General features: G+C 44.4%; 1 non-coding gene across 1 annotated transcript; it reads left to right on the plus strand.

Moving 5' to 3' along the window:
• Positions 1 to 2,010: 2,010 nt before the first annotated feature.
• On the plus strand, positions 2,011 to 2,117 carry LOC112087912. Its single transcript, XR_002900318.1, has one exon. It is a non-coding gene; the product is annotated as a small nucleolar RNA R71 (small nucleolar RNA).
• Positions 2,118 to 13,878: the final 11,761 nt, after the last annotated feature.

Here is a 13,878-nt window from a genome sequence, read left to right on the forward strand (position 1 = left end):
CACGGTGCCGCGGTCGATGCACCTTTTGCCGCGGTTCCGTCAGTTGCGACCGCGGGTCTTCCTCCTGCGGCCTATTGTCCAATCTTCTAGTCTTTGTCGGGCCTAGCAGCTAAAAACCTACCTTTTTCTTCTTGGTTTTTCTAATTTTCTGATTTTTTTTTTGTGTTTTTGTTTAATAAAATACCTAAAACTAAAAAAAAAAGAAAAAGAAAGCATAAATTCTAAAAAGGAAAAGAAAACTAAAAGAAAGAGTACCTAAATGGGTTGCCTCCCATTAAGCGCTTTTGTTTTAAGTCGTTTAGCTCGACGTAAGCATGAGGAATCAGGCTGATTTGAATGGCACTCCACTTGATGTGCATTTATCACTTCCGGTTGGTGGAGGTTTTACTTCTTCTCCTTGAAGAGAAGTCTTCTTACCTTTACTCTTCTTTCGGACTTTAATGTTGTTCAGAACCCTTTTTGTGTTTTCGATCAGCTCCTGGATTTGGTCCTCACTAGTTTCTGTTGCGTCCGGTGGAATGATGATCTTGATCTTTGCAAAAGCTTTCGGCTTCTCCTTTTCTTTCTCCTTTGGCCTGTTTCCTTTACTTTTCATCTAAGATAGTAGGATAGTACCTTTTTCTGTCCACATTGAGGAAAACAGCATGCCGGTTTGTGTGATCGATTATTGCTCCTACTGTAGCTAGGAATGGTCTCCCGAAAATGAGTGGCCTCTCCTTGTCTTTATCCATCTCCAGGACTTGGAAATCTGCTGGAACGATCTTATCTCCCACTAGAACTTGTAGATCATGAATCGCCCCTTCAGTATCTTTTTGAGATGAATCTCCAAAGATAACCTTAACCGTCGATGTCCTTAAAGTTTTTATGCCCAATTTTTTGGCAAATGTCTTAGACATGATGTTGACATTGGCTCCGGAATCGCACAAGCAGTCTGTAAACTTGATTCCTGAAATGAAACACTGGAAAACAAAACGTCTCGGATCATCGGCTTTGGTAAGCCTTTGAAACGGTGATCGTTCAGGTACCTTAAACGGTGGCTGCTTGGGATCGGTATCCTTGTACAGTGGTACAAAGATTGGGGTTTCTTCTTTCTTTCCATCAGTTCCGGACTCTTTTTCGGGCAATGTGGATATGGCGTTGCAAAACTTCTTAGGGTTATCTTCAACTCTTCGTGGAAGAACTCCACTTTGCCTTTTCATAGAATCCGCTGTTTGGGCGACTTGCACATCTAACTTTTTTACGTGCGAAGATAAAGATTCAAACTTACCATTCAGATCATTGTACATGCAGTCCACTTTCACGTTCACGTCCTTATATGCTTTTTCGTTCGTCATAACGAGCTGTTGGATTAACTGTTCAAGTCTACCGATTTGTGAAGCTAGCTGGTTCGTCGTGACTCCCTGCTGTTGTACAAATTGATTGTTAAAACCCTTACCTTGGTAGTTATATGGCTGTCGCGGTTGATATGGTACTATTCCTCCGAAGTTTCCACCTTGAAACTTGTTTTGGAAGGATTTTTGCTGAGGTGGGTAGTACTGATCTTGAGGATTCTCCACATTTGGATTGTGGTAAGAGAGATTGTTGTAATTTGCATTCCGGAAGTTGTTGTTGAAGTTGTTGTTGGAGCAATTTTGGTATGGCACTAGTGCTCCTACGTAGTTCACATCTTCTTCTTGAAATGCTTGATTAATGTGATTGATATCACTAGGTCCTTCCTCTTCTGCGCCATTGTTGGTTTCACAGGCATGGATCGGGCGATTGTTGCTCTTCAGAAGCTGGCTCACCATGTTCTTCAACTCGGTTATCTCTTTGTTGTCTGTTCCGACTTGCTTCATCGATCGATCGTATTCAGGACAGTCATTGCTATTGGCTTGAGCCAAATTTTCGATGAGGGCTCTTCCTTGAGTTATCGTCTTTTGCCCAAAATCTTCATTGCTAGCTGTATCAAGTGAAAATTTGTATTTTGGTTGCAAACCTCGGTAAAATGTGCTCAGCAGGCTTGATCCATGAAATCCATGATGAGGGCAATCACGTTCATACTCCTTAAAACATTCCCAAGCTTCATAGAAAGATTCAGTTGGCCCTTGTTGAAAGTTTGAGATCTTCGTTCTCAAATTGTTCGACCTTGACTTAGTGTAGAAGTGGTTTAGGAAAGCAGTTCTACATTCTCCTCAATTAGTAATCGATCCTGCAGGCAAAGACTTCAACGAACGGTGAGCTTTATCTGCTAATGAAAAAGGGAACAACTTACACTTTAAATAGTCAGGTGGAACTTGGTTTGTTCTCATCATGCTGCAAATTTCTTCAAAAAGCTCGATATGGTCCATTGGGTGCTCAGAAGGAACTCCATGGAACTGGTTTTGCTTCACCAATGAGATGATTTGAGGCTTGACTTCAAACTCATTCCGGTTTGGAAATGGTACTTGAATCGCAGATCGATTCTGAAAATTTTGAGTAGGTGCATCAAAATCAGCTATGCGAAGGTTCCTAGCTTGTCTTCGGTGTTGATTTGCTGGCGGAATAGGGCGGTGAACGCGTTCATTCGGCTGCATTGCTGGGTGGTCACCATCGTCTACATTGATAGGTGGATCAAGGTCTTCACGTCCTTCTCTCTCTCGGTTCTGGTGGTTTCTTGGAAGAACCTCATCCTCCTCTCCATCTTGTCGAGCATGATCATCTTCTATGTGATCATTCTCTTCGTTGTCTCCATGTTCGGACCCTTCTTGGTCCATATTTAAATTTCGATTAATAGGATCTCCAGGCTGGTCGTCGTTGGCCATTCCTTGCGTTCGTCTAAGTCTTCGAAGTTCTCTTTCGTGTCTGTCTATCTCGTCTAAAATTGGAATGTCTCCTGCAGGTCTACGCCTGGTATTCATGCAATTCAGAGAAAGACAAAAGAAGGGAAAGATAGTTCAGAAAAAAAACTTTAAGAAAGAACTAGAGATCTGGTGTCTAGAACAGAAGTTAAAACAAGAAAAATAACAAAAGGCAGCGAAACAAATCCCCGGCAACGGCGCCAAAAACTTGATGTGCGTGCTCGTGTCAACTACGTGAGGGAACAAGTTTTACCCTTAACAAAACAAATGAAAGCCGCAAGTGCACAGCTAATCAGTTGTAGTATTTAGGGATCGAATCCACAGAGATTTATGTGCCTGGTATTCTTCTACGGTTTTAACTTTATGTCTAGACTAAATTGGTTTTAAAGTTTGGTTGTTTTTCTTGCGAATTAAACTAAAACAAAATAAAGCAAATAAATCTATCCTAAAAAACAAGTAAAGAAAATCGAATGAAATGCAAATGGAAAAAGTAAAATATCGAATTAAACAAAAATAAAGCAAGTAAAATATCGCATGGAAAGTAAATAAAGCAAGTAAATAACGAACTAAGGAAATTAAAATGCAGGTCTAAGAAAGCAAGTAAAAATCGATGGAATTGTAAACTATGGATAAAAACGCTGAGCTTTTGGGAACTCTAAGGGATCATAATCGGTTTTAACACTAAGGTAGATAGATTGGGATTGACAGATAACAATATATCGGTTCTAGAGCTAGAGTACGGCGGTATGACTACGTCACTGTCGTGATCATAACCAATTGTTTCTCGCAACCCTGACCAGTAGGTTTCCACTCTGGCCCTGGAAGGGAGAGAACGCAAGAGCTGCACAAGACTCGTCAATACTCACGATCTCGCCGCAGGTAGGTTTCCACCTACGGAAAAATTGCCTGTTTCATTCTAGGGCTGATACTTAATGAAAACTTTCGCAACACTAACTATCTAGATCAGATACTAGGTGATCAATCAAGCATACATGCAATAAGAACAAGAATAAACAGAGAACAGGTCGAAATCCCAGATCTATAAACCTAGATGTCTTAATCGATTATGAGAGCCCCTTTCGGGAACCCTAAGCCCAACTCGGGATCTACTCAGACATGGCTGAGTTCGACATCATTGATATGCTCAAAGTTAAATCCCTAAGCTACTCTGCAAGAGCACAGATGTGCAGTTGTAGTATCTAGGGGTCGAACCACAGAGACAAGAAATCACTCAATAAACCTTATGTAGATAGAGTTACGCTAAGCCAAGATATGCGAAATAAATAGTGTTGCGACAAAAGTAAATAGAATAGCAATGAAGACAATTGTAAATTCGATGTGATAAAGGATAGGTCTAGGGTGATTTTCAGGAGATCAATGAATGCAAATCAACTTAACAAGTCAGGATTCAGTTATTAAGCACAGTTCTTGAACTCGAAACACAGAACTATAATTAACCAACTTCCGTTGTGAGAATTATCTAAGTTAAAGTCCCAGAATCCCAAATTCCTTTGTAAATCCTACAAATTTAAACCAGCTTTAATGCACAAGTTCGATATGTTCACAAAGCTCCTAGACCAAATTCCTTTGCGAATAGTTACTTTGCTCAACTCAGGTTCTTTCCAGTTATTCAATTACACTTCCGTGTCAATTAAGCAACCTAAGATCTAAGTTCTAGGTGATCAGTCCAGAATTAGCTTTAAGAACAACCTAAGGTGAAGAACAAATAGATATGAACCCTAACTGGAAAGTTAATCAAACATTCAAAGAAAACCCTAATTAACCCTAAACCTAACAGATGATTTACTCAGACATGGTTATTGAAACAACAAACATGATGAATAGAAAGCAATAGAATAAATCGAAATAGATAAAGGGGTTCGAAATCTTCTCTCTAAACGAACAGAGTACAGACTTGTCTCCCCAAGCTCAGAAATCGCAAAAGCCGAAAACTCAGAGTATCTCCCTCTCTAAAATCTAAGGTGATCGTAAAAAGGGAATAAAAATCCTATATATATCTCTAAGACACGTTTTGGGCTTCCTTGAAAACGTTTGGGCCCAACTCCTTCTTCAAATAGGAAACAAAATCGCCTTTTCCTTATTTCTCTGACAAGTGTCGCGCGTCACTCTCCATGGTGTCGAGCGTCACCAAAGCACAAAATCCATACTTGACGAATTTGATCCTGATTAAGCTCCAAAGTGCTCCAAAGTCTCCAGTTAAGCTCCAAACGTACCTATGACCTGAAAAGACTCCAAAAGACTCGAAATACACTAAAAAGACTCTAAAAATAAGACATATACCATGGCTAAAAACCATAAAAACCATGATATATCAACTCCCCCAGACTTAGCATTTGCTTGCCCTCAAGCAAACAGAACACCAAACAAGAGAAAGAAGTTTGAAAACACAGAGACTCAACCTTTCATTGGAACATCGCCCTTGACCAATTGCCTGCAACTCAGCTACTGCTTCCTCATTCCAAATCGAACCACCATGTACTTCTCCGCAGACATTCACAGCTTTCCAGATTAAGTCCAAAATTCCACAACATTGTCCATAAACCCTCATCGCTAGATCTCACTGATGATTCCAATGCTCAGAACCTTCTAGATTCTTTCCCATTCTGTACTCAAACAAATCAGCCTTACAAACTTTGGTACCTTTTCAACTCCCCCAGACTTATTCTTTTCGCACATTCATCATCTCTTTTCTTCTCTTTTCTTATGGCGCATACTTGACAAGGATAAAGCTGCGAGTACTGATGGTGTTTGCCACCAAGTCCCCGAGTTGTCCCCTTACCTTGTATCAAAGGTTTTCAGCGAATAGTGGGGTCATGGGAAACATTCCTATCCCTCACTTCCTTCCTTTGTGTGATCATTCCAACTTAGAAGTGAAATAATGGGATCCTTGGAAACATTCCTAACCCTTCACTCCTAAGCGAAAATCATCTCAATCTTTTTGCCTTTTTCTTTCTTAGCTCGTCACAAGGGAGAGAAATCACTTCATTAAATTTCACACAGGCTTTCATTGATCAAGTACGAATGAGGAATCAAGCTCTAAGGCATTAGTCACATCAGCGAGTTAAAAGTGAAGTTCAGTACTTAGCTCAGGTTAGTGGATTCTGTTGGAAACGTGGACGCCTCTAGTCAACTGGTCAGCCTTTGGATTTTTCATTAGTCGGATCTAGACTGAATCTGCAGCAGTGGTCACTTAGGTGAAAGGTCAGCACAATAATTCCAGGAAAAGCATCATGATCTCCAACAGGTTTTGACTCAAAAACGTTTTGACACAACTGACTCTTAAGAAAAACAAACACAATGTCAGCAACTACCTCCCCCAGACTTGAATAACACTGTCCCCAGTGTTATCTAGTCCGAAGGTGGTGACAAAAGAGAAAGTCAGAAGGAAGAATGCAACGGGTTAGAATATCTTACTACTCAGGTAGGTCGACCAACACACAGCTCAGATTCAGATGAAAACAAGCTTAGATCGAAAGTGCAAGGGTGGTGTCGCGCGTCACCAAAGATGGTGTCGCGCGTCACCACAGTGCAGAGAGCAATCGTCGCGATCATCTATGTTAGCACTGTCAGATCACTCAGAGAAAAGTTAGTAGTAACAATATAACCCACAGATGCATAAATCCAACAAAGTCTCACAACAGGTGTGGCTGCCACAACAGACTCGAAAAAACGAAAATAAAAGAGAAGAAAAACAGAAGACAAGAAAACAGAACCAGAATGACAAAGGAACTAGTCCTCATTGCTAGTAGTAGCATCATCAGATGGCGTGGGTGAGCGAGATCGCGGGCGAGTAGGGCGAACACATCCGCAGCGAGAGAGGGTAGCGATGGCACTCCAGATGCCCTGAAAACTCTGAATGACATACCGCTGGAAAGCAGCAACCTCCATGGGAAACTCTGGCTCAGTGGGAAGATCAGGGAGAGGTATTGTGGTGTCTGCGGAGCGAGGTATCTGATCGTCCTCGGAAGTGGAAGCACGAGCTCTGGAAGAAGAACCGCGAGACACAGTAATCAAGACTCTCCTCTCGGGTATGAAACGAAGCGCGGCGCAGGTGGTGCCTATGTCAGTGCGTGCACGATCAGGGAGCTGAATCCGGTATGAACCAGCTGTAGTGCGAAAGGACCACTGATTGTTGTGGTTAATCCAGGAAGCATGGCGTAGGTGATCCAAATCAATAGCTCGGCGAGTCGTGACAATGGTGCTGTTCTCCGTGCTGATCCAAAAATACTGGAAGATAGGGGTCAGCAGGCTACCAACAGACTCAGTGCGCTGCGTCGTACCTGTTCCAGAGAAAGGCTTGGCTTGCAAAGAAACCAAGTGATGAGCGAAAACAGCTCCCATGTTGACATCAGTAGCGTGCGCTGAACTCCGGTAATGCTCACCATCTGTCAAATCACCAATGCCAACATAAAGAAGAGCCAACTCAGAGAGACGCATCTTACCCGGGGTCGACTTGCACTGAATAGTGTTGCCCAGGACATGTAGAAGGCATCGCAGAACAGGGTGGCGCACGTCGGTCTGAGATGTAGTCTTCGAATCATAACGCCCATTCCCAAAATGGGACCAGAAATCCTGCACATCGAACATCGGAGTAGGGAGTGTGACTCTCGGGAGATCCTTGCGAAACCCATATAAGGCACATAGGTCGCGAAAGGGGAGCCTGTAACGAACTCCGCGGATCATGAAAGTCAGAGTGCCCTCCTGCGCAGTTGGAGCATGTTCGTTGGTGTAGTAGATGCGAACAGAGGCGAGGAACTGACGAACAAGGTCAGGAAACAGATCGTAGGGTCGGGTAGCCATAGATCCCAATCCAAGCTTCGTCAACAAACACAGGAGCTCAGAATCCAAACCCAAACGCCTCATATCCAGAATGTCCAAGAACCTGGTGGGAAGTATCTTCACATTGAGCCAGGCGTTGTAGAAGAAAGTGTCGTAATCATTCCAGTCATCTGAAATTGGCCTGTGTAGACACTCAACGCTCTCAGCAACAGCTCGAGGTGGCTCGTCCCAGATCCTGCATGTTGGAATGCGCAGATTCTCTCGTTTAGGCCAAGGGCGCCTAATCCTCTCGTCAGGTGAATCAGGGAGTGCAGGAGGCGATGGTGGCGGTGATGCGGAGGCTCGTGGTGGTGCAGCCGGGCGAAGATGGGAAGTCGGGAACACCTGCAATTCCTGGGAGTCAAGGAATTTGACCAAGTAACGAGATCGTGCGAGTACAGCTTTCACGGTTGCATGTTGCCACAAGTCACCATCCAAAACCTCGACGTGGTCTCCGAGTTGGAAGGTTAATTCTACTGGAGGTTGCGAACTGGAGGCGGCGTCCCTGCATTGTCGCTTGCGTGGAGGCATCTGCAAAAGAGGAAACAGAGCAAACCAACAAAAGAAAAGAATCTCAAGGCAGTGAACAAGTAAGTACAAGTGATGTTCTCCAGCAAGTCGGATCAGCGACAAGGAGGAGTCCAGCTACACATGCATTCAGAAATCTCCCTAAGACCACAACAAATTTCACACTCGCAAACTTTGAAGTGCAAAAGGCATGAAGAACAAAATTCTCAAACTAGCCAAATGAACCGTTTAAAGCGCATGGGAGTGGTCGAAATCGGCCCTAAATGGATCGCCATAGGTGAAATCAAGCAAAGCATCAACCCAAAAAGAGCAATTTCGACAAACAAACCTGAGGTACCGAAATCGAAAAAAATGGAGAATCGAAGTGTGTACCTTGGTGGAATGGCAAATCGATGAAAGAAACAGATAGAGGGTGAAAATCTGATGAGGTTAGGCTTTGGAATCACTCAAATCGGTGAAGATTTGAGTAATTTTGGTTGTGGTGAGGGTGGTTATGGCGAAGGTGTCGAGTGCGGCGAGGATGAAGGAAGGAAAAAGGGTGTGAGGGTGAAGGTTTTAAATAAACGTGGGAAAAAGAAGACTTACCTATATGTGAGTGACGGGCGACACCTAGGGTGGTGACGCGCGACACTTGCAAAGTGCGAATGCGATTGTCCTCGTGCCCGATCCGCTTCCGATTCCCCTCCGGTTCCGGAATTCCGGTTAAGCTAGGTCCGAAACTTGAAAATTTTTTTTTTTTTTTTTTTTTTTTTTTTTTTTTTTTTTTTTGGTTCTAGAGGTAACAAGTGACAGGCGACGCCTAGTATGGTGTCGCTCGACACCAGCCCTGTTTCACCTGAAACATGAAAAGAAAAACAAAAATCAATTGAAACAAAAAGACGTATTTACAGACTCACTAGTGGATTGCCTTCCACCAAGCACTTGTTTAAAGTCATTAGCTTGACTCGAAGGCGATTCAGGCAGGAGGTGCACCATCCAGAGGCACGATATGTCCATCCGGAATCTCAGCTTTGGCCCAGTAGTGCTTCACTCTTTGTCCATTCACTGTGAACTCTCTGCTACCATCTGGTGTGAGGAGGACGACAGCGCCATAGGGGCGAACCTCTTTGACTATGAAAGGGCCTGACCATCGAGAACAAAGTTTACCAGGAAACAATTGCAAACGAGAGTTATACAGAAGTACCTGATCATTCGGTTCGAATTGCCTAGAGAGGATTTTTGAATCATGATACGCCTTGGTCCTCTCTTTGTACAACTTCGAATTCTCATAGGCATGGTGCCGGATTTCATCCAACTCATTCAGCTGTATCAGTCGCCTCTCTGCAGCAGACTTGATGTCGAAATTCATCAGCTTTATCGCCCAGGCTGCCTTGTGTTCAATCTCCACTGGAAGGTGACAAGGCTTTCCATAGAGCAGGTGGAAAGGTGTGGTGCCTAGAGGTGTTTTGAACGCTGTCCTGTACGCCCAGAGTGCATCGTCCAACTTCGCAGCCCAATCCTTTTGAGTTTTACCCACTGTCTTCTCCAGAATCTCTTTGATCTGACGATTCGAGACTTCGACCTGTCCACTTGTCTGAGGGTGATAGGGAGTTGCAACTCGATGATGAACTCCATGCTTCCTTAGGAGTTTTTCAAAAATCTTGTTAATAAAGTGAGAACCACCATCACTTATAACAATTCGAGGCACTCCAAATCGAGGAAAGATGATGGTCTTGAACATCTTAAGGACCACTGAAGAATCGTTGGTGGGACTGGCAATGGCTTCGACCCACTTTGAGACATAATCAACAGCAACCAGGATGTACTTGTTTCCATAAGAAGAGGGAAAAGGACCCATGAAATCGATACCCCAGCAGTCAAATACCTCAACCTCAAGGATGAAATTCTGTGGCATCTCATGTCGTTTGCTGATCTGTCCTCTCCTCTGACAAACATCGCACTGCGAGATGAACGCATGTGCGTCGCGAAACATGGTAGGCCACCAGAAACCTGCTTGAAGAACTTTAGACACTGTTTTGAATGTTGCAAAGTGTCCAGCATATTCGGATCCATGACAATGAAACAGCACTTCTGGAACCTCTGACTCTGCAATGCATCTTCTGTAAATCCCATCAGAACAGTGCTTGTACAGATATGGCTCATCCCAGTGGTATCTGCGCAGCTCTCTCAGGAACTTCTTCTTTGCATAGCCTTTGAAGTTCTCAGGCTCAGCCTCTGCAGCGAGATAGTTGGCAATATCGGCATACCAAGAGCGTTGGGTAGCGGATACAGCAGCTGAACTGGTCTCAGGAAGTCTGTTTCGATTTTGGGAGGTCTCTGTGTTCGCCTGAGAAAGGTGACGCGCGACACTAGTAGTGGTGTTGCTCGTCACTAACGTTCCTCCAACTCGAAAAACCTGCAATTCTTCGTCAAAACTGCTCTGGAATTTGGTTTCCACATAATACACATTCTCCTCTGGCAGGAAATCGTCTATGGGTACGTCGTCTGCAACCCTGATGCGTGAAAGATGATCTGCCACACCATTCTCAACCCCCTTCTTGTCCTTGACCTCAAAATCGAATTCTTGAAGGAGTAGCACCCATCGCAGCAACCTAGGCTTCGCATCCTTCTTCTGCATCAAGTATTTGAGTGCAGAATGGTCTGTGTGCACAATCACTTTCGATCCCACAAGGTATGGCCAAAATTTCTCAAAAGCAAAGACCACAGCCAACAGCTCTTTCTCAGTAGTAGCATAATTCCTTTGAGCATCATCCAGAGTTCGACTGGCATAGTAGATGGCATGAAGCTTTTTATCCTTCTTCTGTCCGAGAACAGCACCAACAGCAAAATCACTAGCATCACACATTACCTCAAAAGGCAAATTCCAGTCAGGAGGCTGCACAATGGGGGCGCTGATCAGGGCATGCTTGATCTGTTCGAACCCAGAAAGGCACTCATCTGTAAACTCAAACTTAGCATCTTTGCAGAGCAGAGCAGTAAGAGGGCGTGCAATCTTGCTGAAATCTTTGATGAAGCGACGATAGAAACCTGCATGACCCAGAAAACTTCTAACCGATTTCGCAGAATCAGGTGGTGGCAAGCTCGTCATGACGTCAATCTTCGCGCGATCCACTTCGATGCCAGCTGCAGAAACCTTATGCCCAAGCACAATCCCATCTCTGACCATAAAGTGACACTTTTCCCAGTTAAGGACCAAGTGTTTCTCTTCACAGCGAGCCAGAACCTTGCAGAGGTTATCCAGACAGTCCTTAAAAGATGATCCGTAGACGGAGAAATCATCCATAAAGACCTCCATGAAATCCTCAATCATGTCAGTGAAGATGGACATCATACATCTCTGAAACGTCGCAGGAGCATTACAGAGTCCAAAGGGCATCCTGCGATATGCGAAAGTGCCGTATGGACATGTAAAGGTGGTCTTCTCCTGATCGCCTGGGTGGATAGGGATCTGGAAAAATCCTGAGTATCCATCGAGGAAGCAGTAGTAGGGATGGCTTGCAAGTCTCTCCAGCATCTGATCAATAAAGGGCAATGGGAAGTGATCTTTCCTGGTTGCTGCATTCAGCTTCCCGTAATCGATGCACATCCTGTGTCCAGTCACTGTGCGCGTCGGAATCAACTCATCCTTGTCATTCTTCACAACTGTAACCCCTCCTTTCTTGGGAACCACGTGCACAGGACTCACCCAGGCACTATCTGAAATTGGATAGATGATTCCAGCTTCCAGCAACTTCATGATCTCCTTTTTGACGACGTCTTTCAGGTTAGGGTTCAGCCTGCGCTGGTGCTCGATCGACGACTTCGACTCATCCTCCAGGTGGATTCGATGCATGCACAAGTCTGGTGAGATACCTAAAATATCATCAAGAGAATAGTCAAAAGCTTTGCGATGCTTGCGCAGCTTGCTCAGTAGTAAGGTAACCTCAGCATTGTTCAAAGAAGAATCGATAATGACTGGATAAGTAGAATTAGAGCCTAGGAATGCATACTTTAGTCCTGCAGGGAGCTGTTTGAACTCAATCTTAGGAGCTTTCTCCTCACTCCAGTCGGATAACTGCTTCACCTTCGCAGGAGTCTCAAGCTGTTCAACCTGCGATGCTAGCTGCATCACATGCTCGCTGGAGTCCAACATCTTCGAGTAAGATGCTGAAATTTCGTCCAAGTGTTCAGCTTCAGATGCAGACGTGGTCAAAGCTCTTTCAATTGGGTCTGTAGGAAGCATCTCATGGAAAAACTCCTCAGCAAACTCTGTGAGAGTGTCGACATAGAAGGTCTGACCATCGATGGTGGGCTTCTTCATCAGCTTGTCCATGTCAAAGTTCATCACCAGATCTCCAACATTCAGAGCAATCCTGCCTTTCCTGACATCGATGATAGCACCTACTGTAGCTAGAAAAGGTCTCCCAAGGATAAGAGGATCCTTAGGCTCCTCTCCATACTCCAAAACCACAAAGTCAGTCGGTATCATGCAGTCTCCAACCTTGATTGGAACATCTTCTAGCACCCCTTCAGGTATCCTTGTTGAACGATCAGCTAGGATGAGGGAGATCCTTGTTGGCTTGAAATCAGTCATGCCGAGATTGACAGCTACCGAATAAGGCATGAGGTTAACACTTGAACCCAGATCACACAGCGATCTCTTGAATCTCTCTGTGAAGATAGAGCAATCCAAGACAAAGCTTCCTGGATCAGACAGCTTCTCTGGAATTCGGTTCTGAATCACTGCACTGACTTGCTCAGATATCATCATCACTCCCTGTTCATGGCTGAGATTATTGGTTACCATTCGTTTCACATAGCGTCTGATGACAGGGGTGATTTTTACAGCATCAACCAAAGGTATCTCAATCACAAGCTTTTCCATCAGAGATTTGCATCGTGCATCATCAAGCTCTTGCTTGGACTTCCTAGGGCTCCTTGGGTAAGGAACTTTAGGTTTGTAGACTTTTTCCTCTGCAGATTTCGGATTCGGAGCATCAACAGCTTCGCTCTACAATTGGTGACGCGCGACACTAGTGGTGGTGTCGCTCGTCACCGGCTCTGCAATCTCAGGAACTGCTTCAGAATCTTCTAAGTCCACGACTTCAGGTGCAGGAGGCGTCTTCGTGGGCTCAGAACGCAGATTTTTACCACTCCTCAACGTGATAGCACTGCAGTGATGCCTTGGATTGGTGTCAGTCTTCCCAGGAAGAAAACCCTCTTGCCTTTTAACAGAACCTGCAGTTTGGGCTACCTGTGTATCGAGCTGCTTGACATGGGTGTTCAGAGCTTCGATTTTTCCATTCAGATCGAGGTAGAGAGCATCCATCTTCCCATTAAAGTCCACGGTGAGCTTCTGCTGACCTTCCAGAATCTGTTCCAGCATAGACTTCATCTCATTGTCAGGATTTTGAGGTTGAGATGAAGGAATGCTGTAGTTTCTGGAAAAACTGTTGTTGGAGAAAGGTTTCTGGTACGGAGGCTTAGGCGTGTAACCAGAGAAATTCTGATTACTGTTGAAGGTATTCCTCTGATTGTTTCCACTGTAATTTCCACTGTAGCTTCTGTTACCTTGCTGATTACCAAACCTCTGACCCTGAAATCCTAATCCATTGACAAAGTTGACATCCTCTTCCTCAGCTGCATCCTCAGGTTCGAAACTCTCCACCTCCTGTGCGAATCTGACCGATTTCTTACCCACTAAAAGGCTGTGCAC

Source organism: Eutrema salsugineum, unplaced genomic scaffold, assembly GCF_000478725.1.
Source record: "Eutrema salsugineum unplaced genomic scaffold, Eutsalg1_0 scaffold_16, whole genome shotgun sequence".
NCBI classification, from domain to species: Eukaryota; Viridiplantae; Streptophyta; class Magnoliopsida; order Brassicales; family Brassicaceae; genus Eutrema; species Eutrema salsugineum.